Source organism: Mirounga angustirostris, unplaced genomic scaffold, assembly GCF_029215605.1.
Source record: "Mirounga angustirostris isolate CCGP_5_RB_7025 unplaced genomic scaffold, mMirAng1.0.hap1 SCAF_17, whole genome shotgun sequence".
NCBI lineage: Eukaryota > Metazoa > Chordata > Mammalia > Carnivora > Phocidae > Mirounga > Mirounga angustirostris.
The window spans coordinates 9,477,819-9,494,732 of NW_026991725.1; the positions used below are offsets into that span (position 1 = coordinate 9,477,819).

The 16,914-nt window shown below is 41.0% G+C and overlaps 1 protein-coding gene across 3 annotated transcripts in view; it reads right to left on the reverse strand.

Moving 5' to 3' along the window:
• The window catches only part of SLFN12 (schlafen family member 12), a 53,624-nt gene extending 46,228 nt beyond the window's left edge, over positions 1 to 7,396 (reverse strand). For all 3 annotated transcript variants that reach the window (XM_064582135.1, XM_064582136.1, XM_064582134.1), the window contains exon 1: positions 7,243 to 7,396. The gene's annotated coding sequence lies outside the window, so the exon portion shown is untranslated. The remainder of the gene's footprint in view (positions 1 to 7,242) is intronic.
• Positions 7,397 to 16,914: the final 9,518 nt, after the last annotated feature.

Sequence of the window (16,914 nt, forward strand, 5' to 3'; positions counted from 1 at the left end):
CGGAGAAAGGGGAACCCTCCTACACTGTTGGTGGGAATGCAAGCTGGTGCAGCCACTCTGGAAAACAGTATGGAGGTGCCTCAAAAAGTTGAAAATAGAGCTACCATATGATCCAGCAATTGCACTACTGGGTATTTACCCCAAAGATACAAAAGTAGGGATCCGAAAGGGTACGTGCACCCTGATGTTTATAGCAGCAATGTCCACAATAGCCAAACTGTGGAAAGAGCCAAGATGTCCATCGACAGATGAATGGATAAAGAAGAAGTGGTATATATATACAATGGAATATTATGCAGCCATCAAAAGGAATGAGATCTTGCCATTTGCAACGACATGGATGGAACTGGAGGGTATTATGTTGAGTGAAATAAGTCAAACAGAGAAACACATGTATCATATGATCTCACTGATATGAGGAATTCTTAATTGCAGGAAACAAACTGAGGGTTGCTGGAGTGGGGGGTGGGGTGGGAGGGATGGGGTGACTGGGTGATAGACACTGGGGAGGGTATGTGCTCTGGTAAGCGCTGTGAATTGTGCAAGACTGTTGAATCTTAGATCTGTACCTCTGAAACAAATAATGCAATATATGTTAAGGAAAAAAAAAAAGAAGAAGAAGGTAGCGGGAGGGGAAGAATGAAGTGGGGGAAATCGGAGGGGTAGACGAACCATGAGAGACGATGGACTCTGAAAAACAAACTGAGGGTTCTAGAGGGGAGGGGGGTGGGAGGATGGGTTAGCCTGGTGGTGGGTATTGAGGAGGGCACATTCTGCATGGAGCACTGGGTGTTATGCACAAACAATGAATCATGGAACACTTCATCTAAAAAAAAAAAAAATTAAGGAAGTCCCTCTCTGTTCCTAGTTTACTGAGAGTTTTTATCATGAATAGGTGTTGGATTTTGTCAAATGTTTTTTCAGCATCTACTGATATGCTTATGTGATTTTTCTTCTTTAGCCTTTTATGTAATGGATTACATGATCAATTAAATTATCGGATATTGGTCTGTAGATTTCTCTTCTTGTAATGTCATTTTCTGCTTTTGACATTAGGGTAATGCTGCTTTCACAGAACAAATCAGAAAGTATTCCCTCTGCTTCCATTGGTACAATTTCTTCCTTAAATGTTTGGTAGAATTCATCAATGAACCCATCTGGGTCTGTCTGTTGATTAAATTTCTTTAATGTATATATACACCTATTAGATTGTCTATTTCTGTTGTGCGAGTTTTGACAGATTGAGTCTTTCAAAGAGTTGGTCTGTTTCACCTAGGTTACCAAATTTATGGGCATAGAGTTGTTCATAGTATTTCTTGATTCCATGGAATCTATAGTAATGTCCCCTCTTTCATTTCTGATAGTCATAACTTGTGTCCTCTTTTTTTCTCAGCCTGGCTAGAGGCTTATCCATTATATTGAGCTTTTCAAAGAACCAGCTTTTGTCTATTGATTTCCTGTTTTCAATTTCATTGATTTCAGGTCTAATTCTTATTATTTCTTTTCTTCTGCTTACTTTGGATATAATTTGACCTTTTTCTAATTTCCTACAATGAAAACTAAGATGATTGATTTTAGATCTTTATTCTTTTCTTACATTAAGTGTTTTAAATTTACCTCTAAGCATTGCTTTCATTGCATCTCACAAATTTTGGTAAGTTGTATTTTCATTTTCATTTACTTCAAAATAATTTTTAATTTATCTTGAGATATCTTCTTTGACCCATGTGTAACTTTGAAGTATTCTATTTCATTTCCACATATTTGGGGATTTTCCAATTATCCTTCTTTTATTTCTAGTTTAATTCCACTATAGCCTGAGAGCAGACATTGCATGATTTCTCTTCTTTTAGATTTGTTAAGATGTGCCTTATGGCCCAGAATATGGTCTTCCTTGGTGAAATGATTTTTCTAGTTACATGTTTCAGTTCTCTTCTCATTTCATTTTCTGTATCTTCTAGAGGGGTGTGTGTGTGTGTGTGTGTGTGTGGTCACCGTAGGAATTACATATAACGTCCTAAAGTTATAACAATCTGTCTTAAATTGATACCAATTTCAATTGCATAGAAAAACTACTCCTTTACAACTCATCCCTCACTTTATGTTATTAATGTCACAAACTGTATCTTTATATACCATGTACCACTAACACAGATTTATAATTTTTATGCATTTGTCTTTTAAATCTTGTAGAAAATTTAAAAGTGGAGCTACAAACCATAATTACAATGATACTTTAAAAAATATTTGTCCATGTATTTCCTTTACCAAAGCCTTATATTTTCATGGCTTAAAATTATTGCCAAACATCCTTTCATTTCAAACTGAAGACTTCCCCTTAGCATTTCTTGTAGTGCAGTTCTAGTGATAATGAACTCCCTCAGCTTTTGCTTGGGAATATCTTAATTTCTTTATTTTTGAAAGACAGTTTTGCCAAATATAGAATTCTCAGTTGACAATTTTTTCTTTTAGCACTTTAAATATATCATCCCACTGCCTTCTGGCCTCCAGTGTTTCTGCTGAAAAACTGGCTGTTAATCTTATTGAAGATCCCTTGCACATGACGAGTTGCTTCTCTCTTGCTGCTTTCAAGATTCACTTTGGCTTTGGCTTTTGACAGTTTGATTATAATGTGTCTTGATGTGGGTCTCTTTGGGTTTATTACTTGGAATTTATTGAGCTCTCTGATCTGTAGATTCACATATTTCATCAAATTTGGAAAGCTTTCAGCCATTATTTCTTCAAATAATCTCTCTGTTCCTTTCTCTCTTCTGGACTCCCATAAAGGGTATATTGGTCCATTTGGTAGTACCCCACAAGTCTCCAAGTCTTTGCTTTATTCTTTTCTTTCTCCTCTTCAACTTTGATAATTTCAGTTGTCCTGTCCTAAAGTTCATTGACTTTTTTCTTATACCTTCTCAAATCTGCTGTTGAACACCTCTAATGATTTTTTTCAATTCAGTTATTGAATGTTTCAGCTCCAAAATTTCTTTCTTTTTATAATTTCTATTATTTTTGTTGATATTCTCATTTTGTTCATATACTGTTTTCCTGATTTCTTTAGTTCTTTGTCTATTTTTCCCCCTGTAGATCTTTGAATATACTTAAGAGTTTTCCTAAAGCCTTCATCTAGTATGTCTAATGTCCAGGCTTCTCAGGGACAGGTTTTGCCATTTTACTTTCTTCTTTTGCATTGGCCATGTTTCCCGTTTCTTTCTATACCTTGTGAGTTTTTGTTGAAAATCAGTCATCTGAAAAAACAGCCACCTGTTCCAGTCTTTGTAGACTGGTTCTATGGCAGGGAAATCCTTCACTGATTAGCTGGGCATGCTCTGAGCATAGGGAATCAGCCTCACATGGAAGCTTAAGGTCTTCTCAGGTCTTTTCTGAACATGAGTTCTGTCTGTGCCTTACTCAATTCCTCCATATACAATAGCTGCTTTTGAATGTCTTCATTTCCCAAAGAATCTCAACCCAGCTCTCCCTCCAGGCTTTACATCGTTACTGTAGGTCTCCAGCTATGATCTTTTGTTCTAGGCATCTGTAAATCTGGTGTCTCTCTGAAGCCTTCATGAGCAGCGAAGACTTTTCCCCACCTGAGATCTGAGTTAGGCAATACAGAGATCAATCCCTCAGCACCCAGACAGATTAGAACACTACAAATAAGGTCTGTTTTGCCACCTCCAGTTCAAGGGAGGGAACAGGGAACTGAGCTGCTACCTCTTCTAGACCAAATCCTTGCCACACTGGGGAGGGACTGAAGTAAAGGCAAGTAAAAAAGTCATATATAATTATTTTTGTTACATAATGATTAGCTGTTCTTCAAAAACCTTAACTGCTGCATAACTTCATATACAGTATTAATATATCATTATTTAACTATTCCCCTACAGCTGGGACTTAGAGTTGCTTTCAATCATTCATATTAAATATACTAGTATCTTGGATCACTTATACTGAGGCTTGGATATGTTAATCACATCTTCTAATTTGCATTGAGTGTAAGAGTCCCCCAGCAAAGTACTTCAGATATGGTTCAAACATATGGAAAGGACTTTCGAGATGGGGAATGGAAGGCCAGAACAAGCCAAGTTGCAACTTGACTTCTCTTCGGTAGGAATGGAACCCTATAAGGCAAAAATCATATTGTAGAGAGTCTGGTTCTGTGGTAATAAAGGCTGAAGCTAAAACATGAAGTAATACTTGATCTTAGATACATAAATAAGCTAAAGTTATATAGGCAGATAAAGCATATATAAGTACATAAAACACAGAGGTTTCTAAAAGTTGGATTACTGGATCAAGGGATGAAATATTTAAAGATCTTGATACATGTTGTCAAATGGTTTCCTGAAGAATTGCATCTCTAGTAACTTTATCTTGGGAAGGATTACAAGGCTCTGCCCTGTATCTTTTGGGTGTAGGAGGCTATGGTTCCAAGTATATTAGAAGGGCACCATTTCCTCGGAGTTGCCTGAAAACTCAGCTGAGCCAGAGGAAGCTGCCTTCTTAAGAGATCTGGGGGTTGGGGTGCCTGGGTGGCTCAGTTGTTAAGCGTCTGCCTTCGGCTCGGGTCTTGATCCCAGGGTCCTGGGATTGAGCCCCGTATCGGGCTCCCTGCTCAGTGGCAGGCCAGCTTCTCCCTCTCCCACTCCCCCTGCTTGTGTTCCCTCTCTCGCTGTATCTCTGTCAAATAAATAATAAAATTAAATTAAAAAAAAAAGATCTGGGGACTTAGTCATTCATTTAAACAGTCCCCCTGGGCCTGGGTCCCTAGAAGAAAGCTTTTGAACATGATCCTGAGGGGTCCTGTGTGTTCCCCTCAAAGGAGAAACTAACAGAAGCCTCTATTCCTAGTTGATGAAGAACAATGAAGCCAGGTAAGCACAGTCATTTAAATTTGAAACTTAATAATAGTGTTAATGTGGCATAGTTATGCAAAAAAACAGGAGATATATATTCCTGCCATGCTATGCTTTGTCCACAGTATTATAGCACAGTTAATGTTCTTTAGATCCAATTTCTTAATATTTCTTACATATGTTTGAGGGCTGCCCCAAACATCAGTCCATTTTCCTGCTGACCTGACAGAAGGGATCCCCATCTCTATCCCAAAAGGCTGCAGGGAGGGGCGCCTGGGTGGCTCAGTTGGTTAAGCGACTGCCTTCGGCTCAGGTCATGATCCTGGAGTCCCGGGATCGAGTCCCACATCGGGCTCCCTGCTCGGCCGGGGGTCTGCTTCTCTTTCTGACCCTCTTCCCTTTCGTGTTCTCTGTCTCTCATTCTCTCTCTCTCAAATAAATAAATAAAATCTTAAAAAAAAAAAAAAAAGGCTGCAGGGAAATCAGTTCCATTTATGGCCAGCAACACAGCCCCACGTCTACCATCTTCTGGTAATATAAGCCCTGCCAAGCAGCCCCTGCTCCCCATTTCTTCTTGCAGCCTCTGTAACTACAGTCTTCCCTCTTCTCCTCTCAGCCTACTTTCCAGCACCCTCTGTATCAGGCCCCACCATAGATGAACCTTTCTGGTTCACCCAACACATGCACATCTCACCCCCAAAGTGCTTAAGAAGGATGCCTTTCCATACCACTGGGAAACTTGGAACCCAAAGGAGCTGTAGTTGAGCCACCTATTATAGAGGACCCAGAGCTTGTGGGTTAACATGGGATCCTAGCCACTCCAGTCCAATACCTAGCTAGGTAAAACTTCCTGAACCACTACCTTCAGGCATACATCTGAAACACAATCCTTAAAAAATATTCTGGGAACCGGAGTCTACCAAATCCTTAGGACATAAAAATCATTGACCTTACCTTGAACCTTGGATCTAGGTTTACAGATTAGTTGTTTCTTCTGAAATCTTTTATACTCTTGACTGTGGGGAAAATTTTATCAGACCTGGATTCAGGATTTAGGCAGTGTTGTTAGCTTTTTTTTTTTTTTTTTAAGACTTTATTTATTTATTTGACAAAGAGAGTGAGAGAGAGAACAAGCAAGGGGAGCAGTAGAAGGAGAGGAAGAAGCAGGCTCCCTGCCGAGCAGGGAGCCTGATGCAGACTTGATCCCAGGACCCTTGGATCATTACCTGAGCCCAAGGCAGACTCTTAACCACCTGAGCCACCAAGGTGCCCAGTGTTGTTAGCTATTTTTAATGAGCAAAGGGATGGCATTCACATCTTCTTAAGAGTTACACACGAAAGCAGCTTGGTGGTAACTGCCTAGAAAGTGGGGCAAGAATGACAAGGACTACCTTCTAGGGAACAAAAATCAGGGTGCATTCTTTCCATTTCCCCCTAGGCACTTCCTTTTTAGTTTAGGAGGCCACAGTCTCCCCCCCGCCCCCGCGATGGGTGGGCCCTGCCCCCCCCTTCTGGCTTATAAACATCTTTAAGGCAGTACAGGGCATGGTGTCTCCTCTTTCTCCATCTAGAAGACAGTTCATCAGTGACTAGTCAGCTACATTTTACCTACAGGATCTATTCCCAAACTCCCCTCATTTCAGGACCCCAGGAGTGCAGGGCACCCTCAAGGAACTCTGGAGACCTCCACTTGCCGGACCTGTTGTCCCTACAGCTCGCTGCTCCTCCTACCTCACCAGTCCCTCCTGCGACAGAAAACCGCAGAACCCTGGCTAGGACTGACTTCTGGCCCGGAACACAAGCTGAGAAAAGCACCATGGACCGGGGCTCCCCTGTCCCGCCGCCCCGCCCAAGGCTTTTTATCCCGCCCTTTCCGGGACTGACGTCCTGCGCCGACCACAGGCTGAGAAAAGCCCTGCTCCCCAATCCTTAAGGGGCTGCAGTTTTTAGTAGAAGTTGCTACCAAGACAGGAGCCAAGATTCCCAGACGGGAGAAAAACCAGCCGGGGGACCCCTCAGATGGTTGAGCGTCTGCCTTCGGCTCAGGTCATGATCTCAGGGTCCTGGGATCCAGTCCCGCATCGGGCTCCCTGCTCAGCGGGGAGCCTGCTTCTCCCTCTCCTTCTGCTGCCCCTCCTACTTGTGCTCTCTCTCGCTCTATCAAATAAATAAATAAAATCTTAAAAAAAAAAAAAAGAAAGAAAGAAAAGAAAAGAAAAAGAAGAAAGAAAAACCAGCCGGGAAGCCCCCGGGGAGGTGGCGGGGTGTGGGACGGGTTTGTGCTGGTTGCGCCCACCTTTTCCCGGAGCCAGCAGACTAGACCCCAGGGAGATAAGAAGTTGAGGTTTGAATATTTGACAGTGGAGAGGAGCGAACTTACCTGATCGCGCCGCTCAGGGGCTGCCCGCCTCCTCACGAATTGGAGAGCCCGCAGGTTCGCGAGCGAGACTGGGCAGCGCGCTTTAAGGCGGTGCACGCAGCGAATGGCAACGCCCCTCAGTCTCTCCAAACTGCTAAAGATCCTAGTGACTTTAGGTGCTCTACTCAGCTGGCTCAGTCGGAGGATCACGTGACTCTTGATCTGGGGCTTGTAAATTCAAGCCCTAATTTGGGTGTGTAAAGATTACTTAAAAAAAAAAAAAAAAAAAGATGCCCGTGACTATCTCGGAGAGGAGACAGATTTCTCCTTTCCTATTTGCTTATCTGTATTTTCTCTCTCTTTTTTAAAAGATTTTATTTATTTATTTGAGAGAGAGAGAAAGTGAAAGAGAGAGCCTGAGCTGGAGGTGTGGGGGTGGGGGAGAAGCGGACTCCTCACTGAGTAGGGAGCCTAACACTGGGCTCGATCCCAGGACCACATGAGATCATGACCTGAGCCGAAGGCACTGCCTAACCAACTGAGCCACCCAGGCGCACCTTATCTGTATTTTCTACATTCTGTATGGTAAGAAAAAAAGACCAGTTAAAAACAAAGAAAGACATCGGCGAGGCCCGCGCTGTCGTCCCTATCTTTGGTCACTTGCTGAGTGGGCCCGATCATGGCGCAAATTTGCGTGGAGCGCGGGTTCCCTTCCAGCCCTTGGCGCGGCTGTCGCGGAAATTTGCAGAGTCTGCTGTGTGTTCGCCAATCAACGTTACAGGTTTGCCCACCAGCGCGTGCGAAGTGAGCGAGCCTCTGGCTTTAGCACGAGTGTTATTTGCTTCATCACAACTGACGAAGTGTCCGCCTCCTAACGGGATGATTGTACTCGGACCTTTCCAGCTCTACTCGCAATCCCGGAGCAGCAAATACTGTCCCCTCGCCTAAAAGCGCAGTTGCCGCTGGGGACCGGACTAGAGCTGCGGTTAATGCACAGAGAGGACGAAGGGGCAAAGAGCTGGCTGCTCCGCGGGAGGCGTATTCCGGCACACACATCTCTAGAGGTGTAAGGAGCACTTTGGGGCCATCGGAGATGATTAGTCCAAACCCGGCTCCAACGCCGTCTCTGAGGAGATACAGCCCTCCCGCCACTTTGCTTTTCTCACGTCCCCTTTTTATGGTAATTATGGTAATACCTGTTTCTCCAGCTCAACCCGTCCAAGACCTGTCGCCAGAATCCAGCTTCGGAAATGCACGGAAGCCTGGTTTTTTTTATTTATTTATTTATTTATTTATTTATTTATTTATTTATTTATTTATTTATTTATTTTTTAAGATTTTATTTATTTATTTGAGAGAGAGAGACTGAGAGAGAGAGAGTATGAGGGGGGGGGGCGGTCAGAGGGAGAAGCAGACTCCCCGCCAAGCAGGGAGCCCGATGTGGGACTCGATCCCGGGACTCCAGGATCATGACCTGAGCCGAAGGCAGTTGCTTAACCAACTGAGCCACCCAGGCGCCCGGAAGCCTGGTTTTAAAACAGGATCGGCGAGACAGAGAGAGAGGGGTGGGGGGCGGGGGAAGGATAGACAGCGAGAGATGCCGGAGGAACCCTCAACTGCTGAAATCTCCCTACCCTCAACTGCAGACATGTGTTCCAGACGATGCCAATCCCAACCTTCAAGCCACCCCAAGCTGAAAGTGAATGAAGAAGCATAAATAAGCCTCCCCCACTGTGCCCTGTCCTCCTTCCGGACCCTCAGGATACACGAGTATAATGAACGGTTGTTTATGCAACTTGAATTTCGGGATAATTTGTCTTCTCGGACCTCTTTTTGGGGCTGTCTTTTCCCATCAACATTATGTTCCTGAGATTCAGACTCCTCAGTAGAAAGGGCTAGCTAAGGTTTTGAAATCAAGTGTCATCTCCCAGATCCAATTATGTCACAGAGCGTATACGTGCTCTCCTTCTCTAAGTACTTCTCAAATTTAATATTTTTAGACTTTTAAAAAAAGATTTTATTTATTTATTTGACACACACAGAGAGAGAGAGCGAGAGCAGGAACACAAACAGGGGGAGTGGGAGAGGGAGAAGCAGGCTTCCCGCTGAGCAGGGAGCCCGATGCGGGGCTCGATTCCAGGACGCTGGGATCATGACCTGAGCCGAAGGCAGCCCTGATATTTTTAGACTTTTAATTTTTATTGATCATATGGTTTTTAGAATTTTTTGGTTACATGTGCTGCAAATATCTATGGATCAGTTTGGAGACAATGGCTTCTCTATGAGATTACGATTTCTAGTCCATGAACATAATATATCTCCATATTGGGGCTCCTGGGTGGCTCAGCTGTTAAGCGTCTGCGTTTGGCTTAGGTCATGGTTCCAGGGTCCTGGGATCGAGCCCCGCATCGAGCCCCGCATCGAGCCCCGCATCGGGCTCCCTGCTCGGCGAGAAGTCTGCCTCTCCCTCCTCCACTCCCCCTGCTTGTGTTCCTTCTCTCGCTGTGTCTCTCCCCCTGTCAAATAAATAAATAAAATCTTTAAAATATGTATCTACATCTCCATATTTATTTACATTTTCTTCAATGTCTTACAATGAAGTTATATACAATTATCTGTAAGGATCTTGCAGTCATTTGCTAGATATTCTTATATCCTTAATTTTTGAGGCAGTTTTAAATGGTGTCTTTAAAAAATTTCTTGCTACCTGTTCGATAATATAAATACAATTGTTTTCCACTCAGATCTCGGGATCCAACAAATTGACACATTTTCTCATTGTTCTAATAATTTTTCTGCACTTTTTATTTTACCGTAGCCAATCAAATCGCCTTCCTTTCAAAATCTTATGCCCTTTAAAAAAATTTTTTTTGCACAAATGGATTAGCTAAGACCTCTAGGGCAACACTAAATAGAAGTGATGATAGTAGTCACTTTAATTATGTTCTTTACCTTAAGAGGACATCTCTGGTTTTCTGATTTTTTTAACTACGAAAAATGTTTGCTGTATGTTTTTTGTTTGTTTTTTTTTAAAAAGATTTTATTTATTTATTTGACAGAGACAGAGATAGTGAGAGCAGGAACACAAGCAGCGGGAGTGGGAGAGGGAGAGGCAGGCTTCCCCCTCCCTCCTTCCCCCCGCCCCCCTCCCGAGGAGGGTGCCGGATGTGGGACTCCATCCCAGGACTCTGGGATCATGACCTGAGCCACCCAGGCGCCCTTGCTGTATGTTTTTGTTGTAAATCCTCTTTGTCAATTTCCAAAAGCTTGTTAATATTTCTAATTTGTTGAGTTTTTTTTTTTTAATGATTTATTTATTTATTTATTTGACAGAGAGAGAGCACAAGGAGGGGAGTGGCAGGCAGAGGCAGAGGGAGAAGCAGGCTCCCAGCAGAGCAGGGGGAGCCCAATGTGGGACTCTGATCCCAGGACTCCAGGATCATGACCTGAGCAGTTGTTTAATCAACTGAGTCACCCAGGTGCCCTTGCTAAGAGTTTTTATCATGAATGGGTATCAACCTATTTTTTTTTTCAGTGAAATCACTTTTATTTTTATTTTTTCCACATGGATAACTTCATGTCAGCTACAAAAATCATGAAATAAAGAACCAATTTTGAAACTGCAAACTCAAAACCACTGAAGTGATAAGCAGGTTTCCCCCAGAGGATTGTTAGAACAAATAACCAGAATACCATGGATTCATACTTAAGTAGTAAATATGACACATATTTAAAAATAATAAATATAGAACAGCAGAAGAGATACTGTAGCATAGACAGTACAAAGTATATATACATTTTTAAGACAGATGAAATTTCTAGGCAGTTTTAGGCATTAAAGAGGACCCAGAGACATAGGTTAGCATGCACTGCTGTACCAAAATATAATCTAAATAAATTACATTGCTAGCCATACAATTAGACATCACTTACCAGTCAGTTCATTGTGTGTTTAATAATACACATATACATGCTAATCCATATATCATTTATATTTCAAACACATAGGTCTCTCCCTATTTGCCTTTAAATGTTACATGTTGAACTTAAAAAAAAAAGCTAAATAGTTGTGCAAGAAATCCAAGTAACTAGCCCTGCTGAGTACTTTATGCTCTATTTGTGTATGTGTATATCTCTCTCTCTCAGATAAACAATGGGTTTATAGTTAACAATTTTGCTTGTAAGAAAACATCAAACCTAAAGCTGCAAAAACATAATGTTAATGTAGATGAAAATTCACTTGTGTTTACTGAAGGAGTACAGAACTTTATCAAAAGCTTTTTCACCATCTATCTGGATGATTATATGATTTTTCTCTTTTGATCCTTCAATCTGTCATGAATTACACTGATCTTCTAATGCTAGAATCAACATAAATTCCTAATTTAAGCCATCCTAGTCATGATGTATTATCATTTTACATACTGGTGGATTTGGTTTGCTAAAATTTTGTTTAGAATTTTTTCATCTACATATGAGTGATGATAATCTACAGCTAACTCCAATTCCAGTTGGCTGGAACAGTAATGGGATAACCTCAATCCCCCCACCTCCAATTTGGACAGGGGAAGAATGGGAGGGACAGAATAGTCACTGGTCCACAGAAATTCTCAAATCCTTCTGAGCAGAAATTGTGAAGACTTCCTACCTGGGGTAGGGAGTGTTCCCTGATCAATTTTACTCTCAGTAAGTGGTTCCTCCTTCCATTATTCCCTATGGCTCTTGATTTTACCCTCATGGAGTTCCTCCTTTCCCAACATCTTCTTCACATTTAAAGAGGGAATTGAGAACTATGCCCTCCTTGGATGCTGAGCAACTTTCTCAACACACCACTTACCCGCAGAATGGGTCTAATGTCACAAAGAGTCAGAGTTTTTGTTTTTTCAGTCCAGATTATGGCTCTTTGGCAATTTACCTTTATCAAAAACATATTTGTTGTTGTTGTTTGAATCTATTTGGCTCCAATTTACTCCATGTACCAATACCTATAATTCTTTTTGAGTTACACTTCTCTCTGTAGATTTAATTACATGTACCTTGAGCTTAACAGCCTTCCATAGGAGAACCATGCATTCAGGCTCTTTTCTCGAGCTGTTTTGTCCCCTGAAAGAATTTATTTGCTGCCAACTTAATTGATTCAGAGGTTTCGATGAGAGGCTTAATGGCCGCTTCATTAACTGCATCTTTGCCAAGAGGCTGAGTTTGAATTTGTCTTTGTCACCCCAAGACCTTCCTAGATTTCTTTTATTAGTTGGAGATGAAACACATTTGCAACTTTCTACCCTAAAAAGTTCAGAAGTGTTTATACTCTATTATCTTTCCTTCTTGCTTGCAAACAAGTAAATGCTTTTCTAAGCACATCAGGGTTTTTTTTCCTTCTGTATTAGCTTATTAAATAGCAACTAAGGTGAATTACTAACACCTGTTTCCTGATCTCTTACTCAAAATCCACAGGCTCACTTAACACATTATCTTCATTCCAAGGTATTAAAGGTGATTGTTTTGTCAAATATTTAACTACTGCATAACATAGGTTGCCATCTACCCAGCGTCCAGTAATACTTTTTCATTGCACACTGGTTGGCCCTGGAAACAAAGCCACGCATTACTAAAATACATTTTATTATTGTTTTGCAGTGTTCCCCCTAAGCACCGATTTCTGTATCAGAGCAGGCCAGGTTTTGCTGTAGTAACAAGTTATCCCAAAAGTCTCAGTGATTTAAAGCAACAAATGTTCATTTGTCTCCATATTTCCTTCTTTCTTTCTTTCTTTCTTTCTTTCTTTCTTTCTTTCTTTCTTTCTTTCTTTCTTTCTTTCTTTCTTTCTTCTTTCTTTCTTCTTTCTTTCTCTTTCTTTTTTCATTTCAGAACCCAGGCTGAATCTGGAATATTGCCCATTTTATGTCAGAAGAAAAAGAACATGACAGAACCACTCAATGACTCTTAAGAATTCTGCTTAGAGCTAATACACATTATGTCTGCTCATATTTCATTGCTCAGAACCAATCACATTGCCAGCCCTGACCCCAGTGGGGCAGAGAATATGATCTACTTCTGGATAGGGACACGAACCTTGTTGAAAATATAAGTTTACCATGCTGTGCCCCAAGATGCCTGCCCAGCTTCTGGTATCTTGTCCATAGTTCAGCTAGCAGGAAAGAGAGAAGGTAGAGTCACACTTTCTTTTTAAGGACACAATACAAAAATTACACACATAATTTCCAATCATATCCCACTGGCCAGATCTTGGGAACCAGCCATATCTAATGAATGGCTCAACAGCACAGCAATGTAGTTTTTACCTGAGTGTCCATGTAGGTGTTTTTTATTTGGTCCAATAATGTTTGTCTTTTACTGGGAGAATTTACTCTGAATACTATTCAAGAGATAACACCAATTTTACACAAACTCTTTTGGAGAATAGAATAGAGAACACTTTCTAGCTCTTTCTACAAGACCAGTTAACCTTGATTTCAAAACTTGATACGGATGTTAAAAGAAAGGAAAATTACAGACCAACCTCTCTCATAAACTTTTTAAAAAATGTTAATCAAATGTAAGGAAAATGAATACAGCTATATATAAAAAGTATATTACATCAAGACAAATAAAGGTTTACTCTAGGTATCCAAGAGTGATTTATATTTGCAAATCAATCAGCCTATTCACTACATTAATAGAACAAAAGAACACTATATGGTAATCTCAATAGATACAGAAAAATCATCTTAAACTTCTGTTTAGAAATAATACACATTACATCTCTTATTTCATTGGTCAAAACAAGTCACATTGCCGATCCTAACGCCAATGGGTCAGAGAACTATAATCTACTTCTGGAGAGGGGTACCAATCTTGCTGAACAATATTACAGTTTACCCCAGTATCTCATCCTCCAAGGTGGGACAAAGATTCAACAAGAACTGTTAGTCAATTAGGAAGAAAAGGAAATTTCCTTAATCCGATAAAGATGACTTACAAAACAAAAACTATTAAAAATCACGCCCAGGGAGGAAATATTGAAAACCTCCTCTAGAGTTTTGGAATAAGACAAGGGTGATCTTTATTTTTACTTCTTTTTTTTTTATTATTAAATTTTTTTATTCTTATGTTAATCCCCATACATTACATCATTAGTTTTAGATGTAGTGTTCCATGATTCATTGTTTGTGCATAACACCCAGTGCTCCATGCAGAATGTGCCCTCCTCAATACCCATCACCAGGCTAACCCATCCTCCCACCCCCCTCCCCTCTAGAACCCTCAGTTTGTTTTTCAGAGCCCATCGTCTCTCATGGTTCATTTACCCCTCCGACTTCCCCCCCTTCATTCTGCCCCTCCTGCTACCTTCTTCTTTTTTATTTATTTATTTATTTATTTATTTATTTATTTATTTATTTATTTTTTATTCTTATGTTAATCCCCATACATTACATCATTAGTTTTAGATGAAGTGTTCCATGATCCATTGTTTGTGCACAACACCCAGTGCTCCATGCAGAATGTGCCCTCCTCAATACCCACCACCAGGCCAACCCATCCTCCACCCCTTCTTTTTTTTTTTCTTAACATATATTGCATTATTTGTTTCAGAGGTACAGATCTGAGAGTCAACAGTCTTGCACAATTCACAGCGCTTACCAGAGCACATACCCTCCCCAGTGTCTATCACCCAGTCACCCCATCCCTCCCACCCCACCCCCCACTCCAGCAACCCTCAGTTTGTTTCCTAAGATTAAGAATTCCTCATATCAGTGAGGTCATATGATACATGTCTTTCTCTGTTTGACTTATTTCACTCAACATAATACCCTCCAGTTCCATCCATGTTGTTGCAAATGGCAAGATCTCATTCCTTTTGACGGCTGCATAATATTCCATTGTATATATATACCGCCCTTCTTTATCCATTCATCTGTCGATGGACATCTTGGCTCTTTCCACAGTTTGGCTATTGTGGACATTGTTGCTATAAACATCGGGGTGCATGTACACTTTCGGATCCCTACTTTTGTATCTTTGGGGTAAATACCCAGTAGTGCAATTGCTGGATCATATGGTAGCTCTATTTTCAACTTTTTGAGGCACCTCCATACTGTTTTCCAGAGTGGCTGCACCAGCTTGCATTCCCACCAACAGTGTTGGAGGGTTCCCCTTTCTCCGCATCCCCACCAACATCTGTCGTTTCCTGACTTGTTAATTTTAGCCAGTCTGGCTGGTGTGAGGTGGTATCTCATTGAGGTTTTGATTTGGATTTCCCTGATGCCATGTGATATTGAGCACTTTTTCATGTGTCTGTTGGCCATTTGGATGTCTTCTTTGGAAAAATGTCTGTTCATGTCTTCTGCCCATTTCTTGATTGGATCATTTGTTCTTTGGATGTTGAGTTTGATGAGTTTTTTATAGATTTTGGATACTAGCCCTTTATCTGATATGTCATTTGCAAATATCTTCTCCCATTCTGTCGGTTGTCTTTTGGTTTTGTTGACTGTTTCCTTTGCTTTGCAAAAGCTTTTTATCTTGATGAAGGCCCAATAGTTCATTTTTGCCCTTGCTTCCCTTGCCTTTGGCGATGTTTCTAGGAAGAAGTTGCTTTGGCTGAGGTCGAAGAGGTTGCTGCCTGTGTTCTCCTTTAGGATTTTGATGGACTCCTGTCTCACATTGAGGTCTTTCAACCATTGGGAGTCTATTTTTGTGTGTGGTGTAAGGAAATGGTCCAGTTTCATTCTTCTGCATGTGGCTGTCCAATTTTCCCAACACCATTTGTTGAAGAGACTGTCTTTTTTCCATTGGACATTCTTTCCTGCTTTGTCAAAGATTAGTTGACCACAGAATTGAGGGTCCATTTCTGGGCTCTCTATTCTGTTCCATTGATCTATGTGTCTGTTTTTCTGCCAGTACCATACTGTCTTGATGATGACAGCTTTGTAATAGAGCTGGAAGTCTGGAATTGTGATGCCGCCAGTTTTGCTTTTCTTTTTTAACATTTCTCTGGCTATGCAGGGTCTTTTCTGGTTCCATACGACTTTTAGGATTATTTGTTCCATTTGTTTGAAAAAAGTGGATGGTATTTTGATGGGGATTGCATTGAATGTGTAGATTGCTCTAGGTAGCATTGACATCTTCACAATATTTGTTCTTCCAATCCATGAGCATGGCACGTTTTTCCATTTCTTTGTGTCTTCCTCAATTTCTTTCATGAGTATTTTATAGTTTTCTGAGTACAGATCCTTTGCCTCTTTGGTTAGATTTATTCCTATGTATCTTATGGCTTTGGGTGCAATTGTAAATGGGATCGACTCCTTAATTTCTCTTTCTTCTGTCCTATTGTTGGTGTATAGGAATGCCACTGACTTCTTTGCATTGATTTTATATCCTGCCACTTTACTGAATTCCTGTATGAGTTCTAGCAGTTTTGGGGTGGAGTCTTTGGGGTTTTCCACATAAAGTATCATATCATCTGCAAAGAGTGACACTTTGACTTCTTCTTTGCCGATTTGGATGCCTTTGATTTCTTTTTGTTGTCTGATTGCTGTGGCTAGGACTTCCAATACTATGTTGAATAGCAGTGGTGATAGTGGACATCCCTGCCGCATTCCTGACCTTAGGGGGAAAGCTCTGTTTTTCCCCATTGAGAATGATATTCGCTGTAGGTTTTTCATAGATGGTTTTTATGATATTGAGGTATGTACC